Source organism: Anolis carolinensis, chromosome 5, assembly GCF_035594765.1.
Source record: "Anolis carolinensis isolate JA03-04 chromosome 5, rAnoCar3.1.pri, whole genome shotgun sequence".
NCBI lineage: Eukaryota > Metazoa > Chordata > Lepidosauria > Squamata > Dactyloidae > Anolis > Anolis carolinensis.
In genome coordinates this window covers 82,414,521-82,432,466 of record NC_085845.1, presented here as the reverse complement: position 1 = coordinate 82,432,466, position 17,946 = coordinate 82,414,521, and the positions used below count along the sequence as shown (strand labels likewise).

Here is a 17,946-nt window from a genome sequence, read left to right as displayed (position 1 = left end):
TATTCAGATTTAAAAAATAAATAAATGCACATCCGTTTTAAAAAAAGCAATTTGTTTTACACAAGTAAAAAATATTTAAAGCAATGATATCTTTCCTGTTGATTGCTTTTGAAATGGATTAATACTATGTAACTGTTCTCTTTTTGTAAGCTGAAATGTTATGATTCATATTATGTGACATTGTTTGATAACCTCCAACACTTATTGTAACCCCATACATTGAATGGTTTGCTCCTGATGCATTATAATTTTAGGTTTCTTTCATCTATTTTCACGTTGACTATATTCTGAATACAAGAACCATGGTGACAGAACCACAAATGGTTATAGGCTGTGGGTGGATCAGGAAGGGAAAATGCTATCAATGGCAAACAAGATTTTTCTTTGTGAAACTGCTGAAGAAAATGATTCTGTTAACTACATTTATATACCATTTTTGTCCAAGGCACTAAAGGTGGTTTACTGTGGGGAAAGGAAGGAAAAAAGACGAATATAAGCAAAATTGGCCACTGTTTTTTTTTCTCCTGGTTACATAATGAAGCTGCGTAATAACCAGCTGGGATAGCAGCTGATGGAGGTAGTTCTGGAAGTGGAAACAAATGGCAATTGCTCTCAGCCATTCAGATGAAAAAAGATTCATGCTCTCAAATGCAGCTGGGTGGGAGTCATTTCCTGTCATTGCTACCTGGGACATTCACAGTCACCTTGAAGATGAGCATTGGTGTCAGTTTTCTATTACTTTCTGAAGTGTTCTTATGATATGGGACACATTAATCCTTCCTGCTTGCATATCAGGAGATTGACACTTCTCGGTATTAGCTGGATTTTATATTTTCAAAAATAGAGGATCAAACATTGTTTCTTCCTTCTGCTTCTTCTAAGGGTTTTAGGAACATTTCCATGTGGAATCTAGAACTGTGACATCACCTTCGTCCTATGTTCCATGTACAGTGTTCCTTCGCTACTTTACGGTTCACTTTTCGCTCCCTCGCTGTTTCATGGATTTTCAATTAATACTGATGTACACATTTATTGTGGTATTTTCACTGTTTCATGGGTTTTTGCAGTGTGCCAAGGGGTTTTGGAAGAGGGGGAAAAGGAGAAATAAAGGGAGAAGGAGGGGAGGGGAGGGAAGGATTTGAAATAAAAAAGCTTCCATTCTTCTTCTCTGCCGGTATACTGTATATTGTAACTGCTAAAATAAAGTACAGACTGCATTGTAGTAAGTGGTCTGTGGTTTGCTCTCCTCCACACATAGAATAAATATAGTGTCCCTACTTCTCAGATTTTCACTTATTGCAGGTGGTCCTGGAATGTAACCCCCGCGATAAGTGAGGGAACACTGTATATTGATGCAGCGTCTTTTCCATTTCATCTTAAAACCCTGATCATGCCAACACAATAGCATCAGTATCGAAGTCAAATATCTGCCTTGCATTCTTCCTCCATCACCAATCTGTATTTTGTAACATCATGTTTGATGAAGAAATCTGCAACATCTTTTAAGCTGCACATTTCTTGTGGCTGCTTAATTGGTCCAGTTAAAGACATTGCACTAATACAGATTTTGAGCTATCCACAAAAAATGTGGTAGTGATTGCTGAGTGGAAACTTTTCAATGCAGAAGTTGTGCAAGGAAGCACCTAGAGATTAGACAAAAGATTGAGCAATTGGTAGAGGGCAGTTCTGGCAAATTGGATTTGTTCACCTTGAAAGTATTTGATGTATGATTGACAAGAACAAGATGTCCTTGAGAAACTGTTGTTGTAAGAGAGGAAATATAGAAACTTCAGAGAGCAATATATACTAGCTGTCCACTCCAGTATGCTTACCAGTTAAGAAAATGTTTCTTGCAGTTTGATTACATATCTGTTAATTTGCCAGCTAAGATGTTAAGATGAATGTTTATGCCAGGAAGGTGATTATTTCTAATTTTAGGCCTAATTATTTCTGTGTGGTAAAATTGTGTTGGGAGTTTTGGGCCAGACTGCTTTTGGGAGATGACATGGCTGAGTGCTTTACCATAAATTTACCAAGGTGTCCAAGAGTTCAAAAGAGAACACTTTTACATTTAGGTTGCTTTCGGGCTGTATGGCCATGTTCTAGAAGCTTTCTCTCCTGATGTTTAACCCACATCTGTGGCAGGCATCCTCAGAGGTGTGAGGTATGTTGGAAACAAGACAAGGGAGATTGATATATCTGTGTGAGTTCCAGGGTGGGAGAAAGAACTCCTGTCTGTTGGAGGCAGATGTGGATGCTGTAATTAATCACCTTGATTAGCATTTGATGGCCCTGTGGCCTCAAGGCCTGGGTTTTTCCTGCCTGGCGGAATCCCTTGTTTGGAGGTGTTAACTGTCCCTGATTGTTTCATATCCGGAATTTCTCTGTTTACAGAGTGTTGTTCTTTATTTACTGTTCTGATTTTAGAGTTGTTTTTTTTAATAGTGGTAGCCAGATTTTGTTCATTTTCATGGGTTCCTCCTTTCTGTTGAAATTGTCCACATGCCTGTGGATTTCAATGGCTTCTCTGTGTAGTCTGATGTGGTAGTTGTTAGAGCGGTCCAGCATTTCTGTGTTCTCAAATAGTATGCTGTGTCCAGGTTGGTTCATCAAGTGCTCTGCTATGACTGACTTCCCTGGTTGAAGTACCTGCCTCCAACAGACAAGAGTTCTTTCTTCCACCTTGGACCTTACACAGATATATAAACCTCCCTTGCCTAATTTCCAACATACCTCACACCACTGAGGATGCCTGCCACTGATGTGGGTGAAACGTCACGAGAGAAAGCTTCTGGAACATGGCCATACAGCCCAAAAGACTCACAGCAACCCCGTGATTCTGGCCATGAAAGCCTTTGACAATACTTTTACATTTGATCTGTGTTCTCTGGCATTTTAAATATCATTACTGCACAATTGCACAGTAATCTTTTTAAAGATTAATGTACAAGGAAACCACAGCATCCAGGGAATGTATAATGAGTAAATATAGAGAAAATAGATCAAAGTTTACAGACCAATACACAGAAGCAGAATCAGGCAAGTGGTAGTTCACAGAAAAAGCATAGGAAGAAGTCTTTCTGGAAACTTTGTGATGTGTGTTTATCTCCCTCATCAGGGTGAGAGTATAGGTATTTCCATCCTTACATTATTATGCAATTACAGCTTCTTGCTTTTAAAAAAATATGGAGCATGAAGTGGAGTAAAGAGGATGGTGTAAATGGTATTGCCATATTTTGTTTGGAAAGTCACAAAAGTGCAAATGCCATTGATGCTGCAAAAAGGTGCGTGGCAATACTTCTAAATTTCCAGGTGTAAAAGAAGCAAATTGTTAGTCAGTTGAATGACCTGAAACAATTACTAATGTGACAAGCACCAGAGAGAGTGTGTGTTCCTAATCCTATTGAAATCTAATATTTTAAAATAGTTCATTAAATGGAGGAGTAGCTTCAGCAATCTATGGATTTTTTCCCACATTAACATCGGCATAGCCAGTGGTGGAGATAATGGGAACTCCATTCCAAAAGTATCTGAATGGATTTAAATCCCCTACCTGTTCTGGTGAAAGATGTCACACCAGCATCTTTGTATTCTTCCCTGTTCACATTTGAAGCCATTGGTGTTATTAAAAACTCTTTCATAGACCATTTTTTCCTTCCTTGATCCTGCCAGGAAATCATAGTACTATTTGATTTCAGCCTGTTGCCTTGGTAATAACTGCAATGTCACAAATGCAGTATTATAAGTTCCCTGGAGGATCTAAAAGCTGTGAGTGTGCGGACTATGCGGGAGAGAGTCTGAGGCTTTGTTGTAAGATACATACAGCTTTGGTAATTAGCAGGCAGAGAAATATGGAGAGAAAGGCTTTTTTAAAAAGCCTTTAGAAGCTTAGAGGATGGTTAAAGTGATGAAATTGTCCCCTAAAAAAGTCAGAGATGAACTCTGAGAAGTAAGAAATATACTTTACCTTTTAACTGAAAAGAAATATGAATGATATCTGTGTGTTCTTACTACCTTTGATCACATCTTTGTTGACATTCGAAAGGACACATAGCCCACATTATTTACATAGCCCAAATTAACTTTACATACAGTAAAGCATTTTCTTTGTAAAAATGTTTAGAATGTAGTTACTTTTCTAAATTTAATTGTCTCCCTAATATAAGCCATATATTGTGTGTTTCTTTTAACCATAGATTTTATAGGCTACCTGTACACCTAAATGTATCGTGGAACTGTGCAGTTGATACTCTGGTGGGCTTTTCTCCTGTACATTGATATATGTTCTGGTCGGGTGGGATGATTAATCTATTGCCTATTATTTTCAGAATGAGAGCTGTAAATACTGTAGCGCCTTACTTTTTCCTATTGGTAAAAAGAACAAAAAAATGATATGACATCTTTTGCAAGGCAGACTGAGAAAAATTGACAGTGATTTGTGAGGCATGGACTGTACCTTGTTTAATGTGTTACTCAAGGTATTACAGAAAAGGGCATTGTGTCTTAAACTTTGCAGATTCTTTTAGTCATTTTCTTTTGAGAACATGTGAACAAGTTCTGTGGATGAGAGACTGACCCAGTTGGTTATCCAGAGAATTCACTGAAGTTTTAACAAGAAATATAATCTCACACAAGGATGGAGTGAATGGGCAAGTCTTGATTAACCCCATGTTGTGTTGAAAGGAAGGAAGGTAAGGAGGGAGGGAAAAAAAGGAGGGAGAAAAGGAAAAAGGAAGGAAGGAAAGAAAAAGAGGGGGGAGGGAGGAGGGGAAAAAGGAAGGAAGGAAGGGTGGTAGGTGAGGAAAAGAGAGGGAAGGAGGGAGTTAGAAAAGGAAGAATGAAAGATAAGTAGGAAAAAGAGAAGCAAAGAAATCCAGAATTTAGAAAAGGTGTTGTAGTGTTTTGAACTATGGGCTATGGCTTGACCCATCCAGCTCCCATCCAAATTCACCCACTGGGTGAATTTAAACAAGTGATAGTCTCTCAGCCTCAGAGGATGACAGAGGCAAATCTCCTTTGAATAAATCTTGACAAGAAAACTCTGTGATAGAGTCACCTTAGGACAAGTGATGGCGAACCTTTTAGAGTCCAGGCGAGTGGGGGTGGCGAGCGGACGAGGATGCTGCAAGTGCCAGAAGAGAGGGCATGCATGCCATAGGTTCACCACCACTGCCTTAGGGTAACCCTACGTCTGAAACAACCTGAAGGCACACCACAACAACAATTCTAATTAATCATTAATTATACCTTACTGGAAAGTGAGGTGCTAAAAACATATTTGCAGCCCCAAGCGGTTTAGCTTACTACATCAAAGTTGTGCAGTCCTGGTATAAAGACATAAAATATACATTTGTATGACAGACTAGTGTTGGCTGTGTTCATGTCATGTTAAATGCTTCTATGCATTATTTTTTCATAAGATAAAAAGAAAAATGGTAGTGAATGCCAAGATGCTTTCAGGATCTCCTGATTTTACAAAAAATATGACCAGGCATTGTTATAATGCCCTTAATTGGAAGAAGATGTGTCAGTTGTAGACACACACACACACACACAAGATCAATATCAACAATATAAATAAGATAAACAGCTATGACAACTTTATATAGAAGAATGGAAGTCAAGAATCGATAAGGAATCCGACCCCCCATTTTTCTTTTTTCTTTTTCTCTTTCCCATACCTCTCCCCCCTTAATCTACCTACCCTTCATCACTCCCCCCCCCTCTTTTCTAACCCCCATCCTTCCTTCCCTCTCATACCTCTCCCCAGTCCACGAAGGTGGATTTTATTGTTTCTTTTTGAAAATTTAATACAAACTATTTAAATAAAGGTATTGTTCTTCCAATTCTATTGTATGCCTGCAAAATGGTTCATCGCTCTTAACTTCTGGAACTCCTGCAAATCTCTTGGGAAGGCAGGCAAACAAACTTCAGCATAGTGGAAGAAGAAAACACCAGCGTTGAAGCAATGATTATCCACCATCTACTTCGCTGGACTGGCCATGTCTCCCAAAGCAATTACTTTACTCTAAGCTCAAGAATGGAATGTCAGTAGACAACAAAAGAGATTTAAAGACAACCTTAAAGCTAACCTACAAAAATGTGGAATAAACAGAGAGCTGGGAATCCCTGGCATTCAAATGTTGTAATAGGAGGTCAGCTGTTATCAATGATGCCATGAATTTTGAGGGGGCACGAATAGGGGGTGAAAGGAAGAAACGTGCCAAGAGGAAGTTGTTTCAAGCAAACCCATGTCTTGATTGCCTTCCACCTGGAAATGCTCTTAACATGAAAGACCATGTGCATCCAAAATAGGTCTCCACAGCTACTTATGGACCCACTGCCAAGACTCTACCTTGGGAAGACAATCATACTCAGCCACAAGTGATTGCCTATGATATTCTGAGAAATCCAATACACCTAGAATGTGTACATAATGCAGATATCCAGTTTGTTTTTGGACTGTAACTCCCAGAATCTTTTAGTCAGCACAGCCAGGACTTAGACTGAGTGAGCACTTCCAGAAGCTGTAGTCCAAAAGTAACTTTTCCAAACTCTGTGTAAATGCACAAACATGGCCAAAATGTATTAACTTCTTGCCTCACATCAGACATGTAGCCGGGGGGGGGGTGCTTGAGGGGCTTCAGCCCCCCCCCCCCCAAATTCTCAGGGTGGTCCGCGAGAAGGCCTTACATTTATTATTTTAAACTGTTATGTTTATTCATATCATGATCTGATCACCATGCTCAGTATATCCCATATGCATGGGGGTATTGGGATAACGATACAAAAGGTTTGCTAGGGTAGATCCTCTCTCACTCAGACTCAGCCCCCGCCGAATCAAAATCCTGGCTACGTGCCTGCCTCATATGTACCTTTAAAACTGACATTTTACATCGTAGTATATCTACAATTATTGCTTCATTTTTGTCATCCCCTGTGTTATTAGTTTACATGGGGAGTTTTCTAAATGTTTTTAAAAATACACAGAAGGAGGAATGCATTCTGAGATGAGTATGCAATGTGCCTTGGAATGGTGTGTGGCTTATTAGTAAAATAGGACAGTTCTCTGGGGAAATATACTCTCATTCTGAATCATTCCTCTCCTAGCACTATCTACTTTATCTTAAATATTTTTGTTATAGTGGAATAGTCACTATGTGTGACATTCAATAATTGGAAAATATTTCAAACACAGCCTTAATCCTGGTTTGGGTTTAAAGTAGTCTCATAAAAGCTAACTGAGTTATTCAAATACATTAGCAAGTTTGTACTTCTACATTTTGAATAGTATGAAAATATTTTGGCTCATTTTTCTTTTCTAAGGGGTTGAATAAGCACAAATATTTAATCATGTTCTGTCTTGGGAGAATAATTTAGTAAGTCAACAGTTATTCAAAGGCAAGGGAGAAGCAAGTGTTAGCTTGCCTTAGCTTTAAATGTGTATGCATTGGATGGAAAAACATCAGTAAATAATAAGTGTTGTAGGTTATAGCATTTAGAATAAGGAACTGGCAAATCCACCTCTGTGTGTTTTTTGCCTAAGAAATTCTTATGAATTTCATGTTCATAAAGAGACTTGATGACATATACACACACATTATATACATACAGATTTATTTGCTTAAGAAGAGCTATGCAAACCAAACTATTGCATTTAACAGTGTTCTACTAGAAAGCTTCCATGACCAGGAAGCAGAAAATGTCTGAATCAACAAGTACCCTGTTTCCCCAAAAATAAGACATCTCCTGAAAATAAGACCTAGTATAGTTTTTGCTGAATTGCTAAATATAAGGCCTCCCCTGAAAGTAAGACCTAGCAAAGTTTTTGTTTGGAAGTATGCCTGCTGAACTCAACACCAGAGCATGCAGGATCAGTAAATGTACGTACCATAGATTGTTGTACATGGAAATAGCGGTAGTAACAAAACATCATTGATAGGATTCATAGTTTGTCTGGTCATGCTGGTTTGTGATGACAACTACTACACAGTATATAATAAATGTTCATTTTTTTGGGTTCAACAATAAATGTGAATTCTTCTTCATGGAAAAATAAGACACCCCTGAAAATAAGACCTAGCGCATCTTTGGGAGCAAAAATTAATATAAGACAATGTCTTATTTTGGGGGGGAAATTGTAGATCCTTCATTGAGAATGATATCCCTTTCAAGGCTTTTTAAATGTGTTTTGTGGTGGTAGGGGAATTATGTTTAAACAGACCTTCCAGAACAACAAATATGCAGCCAGCCCTACCCATTCACTGGGAATATGAGCACAGGATCCCCATGAAAGTGAAAAACTACAAAGAATATGTTATTTTTTCCCCTGAGAATACCTCTCTAGGAATTTCTAGGTCTTCCAGCAAGACTCTATGATCAACATCTGCTGGAAGCTAATAACATAACCACACTTGAGAACTTAGAGGTTTTAAGAGATGTATTGTCTTCAGGGCCGGCCCAACATGGAGGCCATTGAAGCTCCCGCCTCGGGTGCACGGTCCCCAGGGGCGCCGTTGAGGTTCCTCCCCCCCAGCGGGGACTATGGGCTCGCTCGCCGCTGAATAGGAAGGCCTGTTTGGCAGCAAGCGAGCTCTCCTGATGCAGCTTGGCCAGCTGGGCAAGGCCAGCCGGGCCAGGGCGAGCAGCACGGGAGGCGGGGCCACGTCTGGGCAGTGCCCCGCCTCCCGCGTCGCACGGCCACGCCACGCCCCCTGGCCCTGCCTCCCATGGTGCGCAAGAGGCGGGGTCAGGGCGTGCTGCGCGGGAGGCGAGGCCAGGGTTGGCCCCGCCTCTTGCGCCACTCACCCTGGCCTGGCTGGCCTTGCCCAGCCAGCCAGGCTGCAGCGGGAGTCCTTCCAGGCAGCGGTGAAGGCCCAGCCAGCTTGGCTGGGTCTTCGCCATGGCCTGGAAGGACTTTCCTGCCGCAGCCTGGTTGGCTGGGCCAGGACGCATGGTGCGGAAGGCGAGGCCACGTCTTGGCGGTGCCCTGCCTCCCACGCCACACACCCTGGCCCCGCCTCCCACGCTGTGCGAGAGGCGGGGTCAGGGCGAGCTGTGCGGGAGGCAGGGCCAGGGTTGGCCCGCCTCCCGCACAGCTTGCCCTGGCCCGGCTGGCCTTGCCCACCCGGCCAGGTTACAGCTGGAGTCCTTCCAGGCTGCGGTGAAGGCCCAGCCAGCTTGGCTGGGCCTTCGCCGTGGCCTGGAAGGACTTTCCCGTCACTTCCTGGCCAGCTGGACCAGGGCACGTGGAGCGGCGGGGCCAGGGCACGGGCGGTGCGGGCGGGGGTGCAATTTTTTTTTTGTTTAATATTTAAAATTACCTTGGGCCGGCTCTGATTGTCTTTAAAAAAAATCTCTAGATCTGACCAAAGTAAGTTGACCTTGAAGTCACACTGGAGGAGCTAGACATTCCCCAAGAGAACATTTTAACCAAATCAATGAATAATCAGATTTGCAAAAGTCAAAACTACAAATGTGATGGGACAACGACTGCTCATCCAGCCTTCCTTTCTGGGAGACAAGGAAAATGAGAATTGGCAAGAATCTTAATTTTAAATATTGCCTCATTTAAATGCCTGAAACCTGAAATGCATAGTTAGAGCATAAACCTGTGACTTCTACTTACAATGACTTATGCAATCAAGAAGAACCAATTTTGCTTCTGGGTGACTTCAACATACCGTTAGAGACTAGTTTGTCAGGTGCAGCTTGGGAGTTTATAATATCCATGGCAAACATGGGCCTTTCCCAATTGGTTTCTGGACCGACACATTCAGCAGGTCATACCCTTGATGCGATTTTCAATTTGGAACATAAGGATCTGTAGGCGGAGGTGATCAGTACCTCTGAGTTGTCATGAACAGATCACTTTCTGGCTAGAGCCAGTATCACACCTATCCCTGTAGGAGTGGAGGGCCTATTTAAATGGTCCATCTTCGAAGGCTAATGGATCTTCTGAAATTTGATGAGGTCTTGGAGGGTACTCTGACTGGCATCACTGAATCCCTTGTCAATAAATGGAATCAGCATTTAACCAGGGCTATTGACATGATCTCTCCCAAATGTATTCTCCGACCTGTTACAAATCAGGCTCCCTGATATATGAAGATCCTCAGGGAAATGAAACAGAAAGGATGATTACAGTACAGTTGGCGGAAAACTCAACTTTTATGCGAAAGGCATAGTATAGAGGGCCCCTCTGCTCCTATAAGGTGGCAATACATGCAGCAAAAAAGTTTTCTTTTCTGCACGCATTGAGTCTGCAGATTCACGTCCAGCTGAGCCATTCAGAGTGGTGATAGGCTTAACTCAGATAGCCTCCACTCTGAACCCATTATTAGAACTTTCAGTAGCTCACTGTGATGCTTTTAACAACCATTTCACAGATAAAATCTCTTGCATAAGAACTGACTTACATGCTGTCAGGAGCAGAAGCCAACAACAAGATGAGCGGCATTACCCTGGATCAGTTTCAGTTGTTGAGTACTGTTGATGTGATCAAGCTTCTGGGGCAAGAAACCTGCTTATGGATAAAGATATAGAAGAAGTATATGGTCTGGGTTATGGGTGGAGAGGATAGGAAGTTTATTTTGGGGAAGTGCTGAAGAGCTGCCAACACAGTTGCCATTTTTCCCATAGGCATTCCAAGAGGTTAGAAACAACACTACAGAGGAGAGAGTAGAGGAGGCTGTGCTTCTTTTGGGTTCTCCTGGGATGACCTATGTGTTCAATTTCTGCCCCTCTGTTAAGAGAAGGAGATGGTTGCTTTTTGATAAAAAAAAATATATAGTACAGTAGAGTCTCACTTATCCAAGCTAAACGGGCCGGCAGAAGCTTGGATAAGCGAATATCTTGAATAATAATGAGGGATTAAGGAAAAGCCTATTAAACATCAAATTAGGTTATGATTTTACAAATTAAGCACCAAAACATCATGTTATACAACAAATTTGACAGAAAAAGTAGTTCGATACGCAGTAATGTTATGTTGTAATTACTGTATTTACGAATTTGGCACAAAAATATCACAATATATTGAAAACATTGACAAAAAAAAAATGGCTTGGATAATCCAGAAACTTGGATAAGCGAGGCTTGGATAAGTGAGACTGTCGTGACACAGCCGCCTCTTAAAAAGCCACACACATAATGATATTTTAAACTCAGAAACACTTAACTGCAGTGTTTCTCTTCAAAAGTAAATGTCTTAGTTCAAAAGGAGTCAAAAGCAAGAACAAAAGAATAAATCGGATTATCTGGCTTGATAATCTGCAGCAAATGTAACAGAAACGTTACCAGAACTGATGCCACTCAATGCTGTTGCGCAAAGGGCTGGAAAAGAGCAAAACGCTCCCAAAAGGCAGCAAGCAGAATCGTAGTCGAAGCCAGGCCGAGTTTCAAAGACTAAAGGGAGAAAACCGGAGACGCCAAGCCAGGAGCAAGCACAGACGAAGGTCAGGAGCTGAACCGGGTTCAGAAGCCAGAAGAGCCGAAGTGTGAGCACCAAAGCAGGGACGCCAAAGCAGGAACGCCGAACTGGAAATGCTGGAGCAGAAATACCAAGGCAAACGCCGAACTGGAAGCGCTGGAGCAGAAACGCCAAGGCAAACACCAAACTGGAAGCGCTGGAGCAGAAACGCCAAGGCAAACGCCCAATTGGAAACGCTGGAGCAGAAACACCAAAACAAACGCCAAACTGGAACATCGTTGTCAAGAGCCAAACAGGAGTCAGAAGCCAGGAACACCGAAGCAGGATTCAGTCCGGATTATCAGGAAGCTGTACAGCCAGGACCCAAGGAAAACAGGCAGCGACAAAGCAATGTCCCCAAAACAACACCTTGCCTTCTGCAAGGCAATAGTTCTCCAAACTCTACTTTTAACTTACTTGTCGGAGTCCGATGCTGATGAGACCCCTGCCCTTTCCTCATCAACCACAGCTGATCTTGCCTCCCATCCCTCCAGCCCCTCCATCTCTGTTCAAGACTTAGATCTCCCCATGTCCCAGAAGTATGAGAGGCTTGCCAATCCCCTGATGCAGCCCCATGGGCTGGCTCATCAGCCACATTTACTTGAGTCCAGTCAGCACTCTCCATCTCACTCCCAGACCCATCATTCCCAGAGAATCCCTCAAAAGTCTCCTCATCCGTGGGAGCAGTGAGTATGTCCCGGATCTTTTTCCTTTCTCTTTTCTCATCTGACTCCTGCTCTCGAGTAGACCTTTTAGTTCCTCTACTCTCTGCGAAATCATCATCTAATATGGACTCCTCATCTCTAGAAAACCCATAAAACGTCTCATCCTCTGAAGGAGCCATAAGGATTTCCCGGACCCACTTTACTTGTTGTTCTTCATCAAGCACCTGCTCTCTATTAGCCCTTTTTCTCCTTCTAGCTGTTTCACCCATAGAACCATTACTGCCCCTTGGCCCAACTACAACAGAGACTCTATTGTACTTGCATTAATCCATGAACAAGTTGACCCAGTCTTCAAGGTAAATATTTTGATTTGAATTTCTAGACTTGTACAGGAGTCTGTACAATATTTGCTTTTCAAGAACCAGTGCTATCCTATTTTTCAAAACTGAATTTTGAAAGAGTTCAAAAGTTAGTCTGAAAGGAATAACTTCATGAAGGCAAAATTGAGAGAGACAAGTCTTTTATTGGCAAATGAAAGTGATGTCTAGCGAGAGGCACTTTCGATGGCTAATTGAGAGGCATGTTCTCTCAAGGGCAAATGAGACTGATATGTACAATGAGGGCTGTTTTAACATCCAAAGTGATGGGCAGTAATACTTTAAGCAGCTGAAACTGAACAAATGTTAACAATAGGTAATCATTCTCTAAAGCACTGCTGGGTACTACAGCTACTAAAGAAGAAAATTAGCTGCTGAACCACCTTCAGCAAATTTATTATCAGAGCTGCCTATATGGTCCCAAATCTTTCCTACAAAATGATACAGCAGATAGTCATTCAAGAGAAGACAAGGTGTCAAAGACAGAACGCCACAAGATAAAAGATAACAGAGTTTATTGGAGTTACAGAACCAAAAATGCCCGTAAAAGACAAGGGCTAGGCAAACACTGGCCTTAAAAGTAAAAAGAGACAAGAAAAACGTTCAAAAGATAAACCGAATTAAACCGGAGTTTAATTCGGACTAAATCAAAACAGCTTGCTTCAGCCTGGAATTAAACAAACAGAAGCTGGTGAACAAAAGGTTCAAAAGAATGCAACTAATTGGCAGCAGATGCTTCTCTGCTGCCAAAAACTATGTTTGAGTAACTTAGAGGTTACTCCTCCACACAGCAGGCAAATTCCCAATACAAACACAGCAGACGAGGGTTGAAGCAGTTAGCGTAGTCCCAGTCCGTTCCGAAGGTCGTAAGGCAGATGCAGACGTTTGTAGTTCACCAGTTCCAACGACAGACACAGGTAGGAGAATCCGAGGCCGTAGTCAGTTCAGTCCGTAAATCCAGAGTAGCAGATGGCGTCCGTCAAGAAGACGACGGAAGGTCAAAGCTATTAAGATTAAGCAGAGGTTGCACAACAAAACCCCACACAATTCCTCCCGCCGTCTGAGCCCAATGTCCAGGATAACTTACGTAGTCAGCAAACGAATCACACCCGTCTTCAGGAAAACTTCCCACACAGATCCCAAGCGTTCGTCCAGATTACCTTGCCCAACGCAATTTGCTATTGCTCCCAAACCCCATTTTATGCCAGTTACAAGTCCTCATCGCTATCAGCTGTTCTCCTTAGCCCGGGCGTTTCCTCATCACTTTCCTCATCAGAACTGGAACACCTCTGACTACGCCCCACAGCATCCCCAGCTGTGGATCCCGTCCCATCCCTCCAGCTTGTCCACGGGTCTAATCCTGAAGGTCCCCAATCGTCTTCCATAGTATCATTGCCAGTGGCACCCAAATCCTCCCTTACCCGAGTCCATTCCATATCATCTTCTTCCGAGCTAACCACCTCTTCCTCCATTCTCTCAGTAAACCCCTCAAAAGAATCTTCGTCAGATGGTTCTGCAAAGATATCTCGCAGCCGCTTCCTTTCTCGCTCCTCGAGAGTATCTGACTCTCGAGGAGTCTTACGCCCACGTCTCCCAGTAGTAGAGCCATGAGGCTCAACCATAACACAAGGTGAAACTCTTGTAAAGGCAGTTTCAAACCCTGTTTGTAGGGCAGATGGGGGAAACTAGCTTAAACTGATATATAGAGTGATATAAGTCATATAGGGAGAAATTGTCTTTATACATTGTTTATAATACTTAAATAAAAATAAATATCAATATTTTTTTTAAAAAACAAAGTGTTTAAATGAAGATACTGAAGGTAAATGAAAATGTAAAGATGGTAGTGAATCCTAGCAAACATGTAATGTGGCTAAGGTTGGTAGTTTGGTGTGGTACAAGAGAGTCCATGATATAGGACAGTGGTTCTCAATCTGGGGCCCCCAGATGTTTTTGGCCTTCAACTCCCAGAAAGCCTAACCGCTGGTAAACTGGCTGGGATTTCTGGGAGTTGTAGGCCAAAAACATCTGGGGACCCACAGGTTGAGAACCGCTGTTCTAGGAACATTACATATGCACTGCCTTCTCTCATTTCTGTGTCATTTTCTGTATGTGTCTAGTCTAGTCTCCTGTTTTTAATACTTTATGCTGTATGTTGATTACTATGATGGTTTTATTGATATTGATGTTTTACTGTTGGAATAATTGTTTTATTGTTTTATTGTTGTATGTTTCGGGCTTTGTCCCCATGCAAGCCGCTCCGAGTCCCCACTGGGGAGATGGGGCGGGGTATAAAAATAAAGTTGTTGTTGTTGTTGTTGTTATTATTATTATTATTATTATTATTATTATTATTATTATTATTATTATTATTATTATTATAGTAGAGGTAGTGACAGCACAAAAGAAACATTTGGGAAAAGATAAAGGTACAAATAACCTCTGGATTTCATGTTTCCCATCCCTGGATTCAAGGAATGAGTTTAAACTAACAGTTTACTTCCTATACTGTTGCAGTTCATCAAGACAGTAGGATATATTGAGCACACATCCACACAAACTGTTTATGCCTAATAACATCATACCCTATGCTTGTTACATCAAGTTAAAATTTGTAGGCACATAAAAACTGTTCATTTTTTAAAAAAAGGTTGACAATCAGAATATGATAATCTATAAGCACCTGACAAAAAATAGCAGTTTGGGGGTTGTTGTGTGTTCTCCGGGCTGTATGGCCATGTTCCAGAAGTATTCTCTCCTGACGTTTCACCCACATCTATGGCAGGCATCTTCATCAAGTGCTCTGCTATGGCTGACTTCTTTGGTTGATTTAGTCTGCAGTGCCTTTCGTGTTCTTTTATTCGTGTTTGGGTGCTGCGTTTGGTGGTCCCTATGTAGCCTTGTCCGCAGCTGCATGGTATATGGTAGACTCCTGTAAAGGTGAGAGGATCCCTCTTGTCCTTCACTGAACGTTGCATTTGTTGGATTTTCTTAGTGGGTCTGTAGATAGTTTGTGTTTCTCCATCAGTTTGCCTATGTGATCCATGGTTCCCTTGATGTATGGTAAGAACACTTTTCCTCTGGGTGGATCTTTGTCTTTAATCTCATGGCTTGTACTTGGCCTTACAGCTCTTCTGATGTCTGGCCTGGAAAGCCCTGTTTAGGTGGTTGAGTTCACCTTGGTCGAGGTGAGGTTCGCAGATTCTTTGTCAGGACTTTGATTGTGCTTCTTTTTTATTTGGGTGATGGCTGGAGTTTTTATGAAGGTATCTATCCGTGTGTGTAGGTTTTCTGTAAACCGTGTTTACTGTAAGCAGTAAATGGCCTGGTTCTTTTGGGGGCTACTGCTGAAGTTAATTATGTAGTCCCAAGGTAGGAGGAGGAAAGGGGGGGGGGGGAAGAATGGTGTGTAGGGAGTTAAATTATGTAGAGCAAACATTTCTGATTTAATTAAAATTTCAATATGGAGAGAATAATCGGACAGTTTTATGTATGAACTAATACCCAAAGTGTCACTAGAATTGTAAGTACTTTATGTTATTCAAGAGAATTTTGTTCCAAACAATAATTTGTTAAGGGATAAAGTTTATGAATTTTCAGCAGGCTGAGAAATGGCACTCTGTATGAGTAAAGAAACAGGTAATATCATAACAAGATTAGACAGAAGAAGAGGGGGAAGGTAAGTATGAATGATGGAGCCAGGCAAACCTCTGGCTCAATAAATAATACCTTTGTCATGGCTAGCTTTTAGAGGAGTGTCAATCTTAGTATCCCAACGGCTTGCGAGGTATGGAGAAGATAGACTTTTATCAGGGGGAAGGATGGCTTTGAGCCAGGCTGTAAACCCCATTACAGTGAGAAAACAATTGAAAGTAAATTATAGATTTTACTTGACCATATTTACAGGAACATTTTCTTCTGTCCTTCTGTGTCTGTAGTCTGCATTTTGTGAGATTTACTGAACCAGTGTTAGAACAGTCTCAAGCAGCCTAACTCAAGAATAGATAATGTATGTACCGTATATACTTGAATATAAGCTGAGTTTTAAACCCTTGTGGGGGGGGGGCTGAAAAAGCTCCCCTCAACTTATATTTGAGTGAAGGTGTGAGCTGGGGTGGGCGACTGAGGGAAAAAGGCTCTGAGGCCAGCTGGTGTTCAGCTCTATGGAGTGGGTCGGAGGAGGAGGAGGAGTGGCAGTAACAGCAGTGCTGCCTGGAGGCCTTGCATTCATCTCCACAGCCTTCTCCTCTGCTGCGTCCACTGTGCCCCCCATTTGCTGTGCCCTCCATTGCTTGCGGGTCATCCTCCGCTCACTGCCTGCTTGCTGGGCTTCCACCACCAGTGATGCTTGCTGTGGAAGCCCAGATGTGAGGCAGGCAGGTGGGGATTCTGCCCCCTAACCGGGGCCAGGAGGTGCTTTTGATTGTTCTTTTGCTGCATGAAGGCAGAAGGTCCTTGGTCTAGATGGTCTTTAGAGGTCCCTTCCAACTGTAGTAGTAGTGGTGGTAGTAGTAGTAGTAGTAGTAGTAGTAATAAGGCTGAGTGGCCATCATTGTTGGGGGTGTGTGCTTTGATTGTGCTTTTGCTGCATGAAGACAGAAAGTCCTTGGTCTAGATGATGTTTAGAGGCCTCTTCCAACTCTATTATTATTATTGATATTAATATTATTAAGGCTGGATGGCCATCTGTTGGGGTGCTTTGATTGTGCTTTTCCTGCATGAAGACACAATGAAGGAGGTTGGACTAGATTGCCTTTAGAGGTCCCTTCCAACTCTAGGATTCTATGAAAGGAGTCTTCATTGAACACGAGGCAACAATGTGATGCTGCAGCTGAAAAGGCCAATGCCATTCTAGGCTGTGTCAATAGGAGAAGCCTGAGAGAATGGGAAAAGGAACTGAAATAACACTTTACCTCAGCTGGTTTTTTAGTTGCTTTTAATGATAATTATTTAATGCAACTGTTTATTTTAACTTATTGTACTATGTTTAGTATTGTCTTTTGTTTAAAATTTTATGGTTTTTTGTTTATATAGGCATTGAATGTTTGCCTGTTACTGGGTTGGAAGCTGCCCTGATACCCCATGAGGAGATAGGGCAGGTACAAATAAATTTAGTGTTGTTTTTTTAAAAAAATATGGTAAATATTCAAAAGCATTTAACCTACTGATTCCTCAGTTAATGTAATTTTATTGGTATCTATTTTTATTTTTGTAATTTACCAGTAGCTGTTGCATTTCCACCCTTGGCTTTGAGTCAGTAAGTTTTCCCAATTTTTTGTGGTAAAATTAGGTGCCTTGCCTTATATTTGTGTTGGCTTATGCTCGAGTACATACAGTACTTACGCAATTTAAGAAGGCCAAGAGTTATATTCCCTAGAATTCCTCATGCATAGGAACAAAGGAGGGACAAATCTATATGAACCCTTTATCCTAA

The 17,946-nt window shown here is 41.8% G+C and overlaps 1 protein-coding gene across 1 annotated transcript in view; it reads left to right on the top strand.

The window, feature by feature from the left end:
• Window positions 1–17,946, top strand: part of slc2a13 (solute carrier family 2 member 13) — a 173,234-nt gene that overhangs the window by 66,237 nt on the left and 89,051 nt on the right. The window lies entirely within an intron of this gene.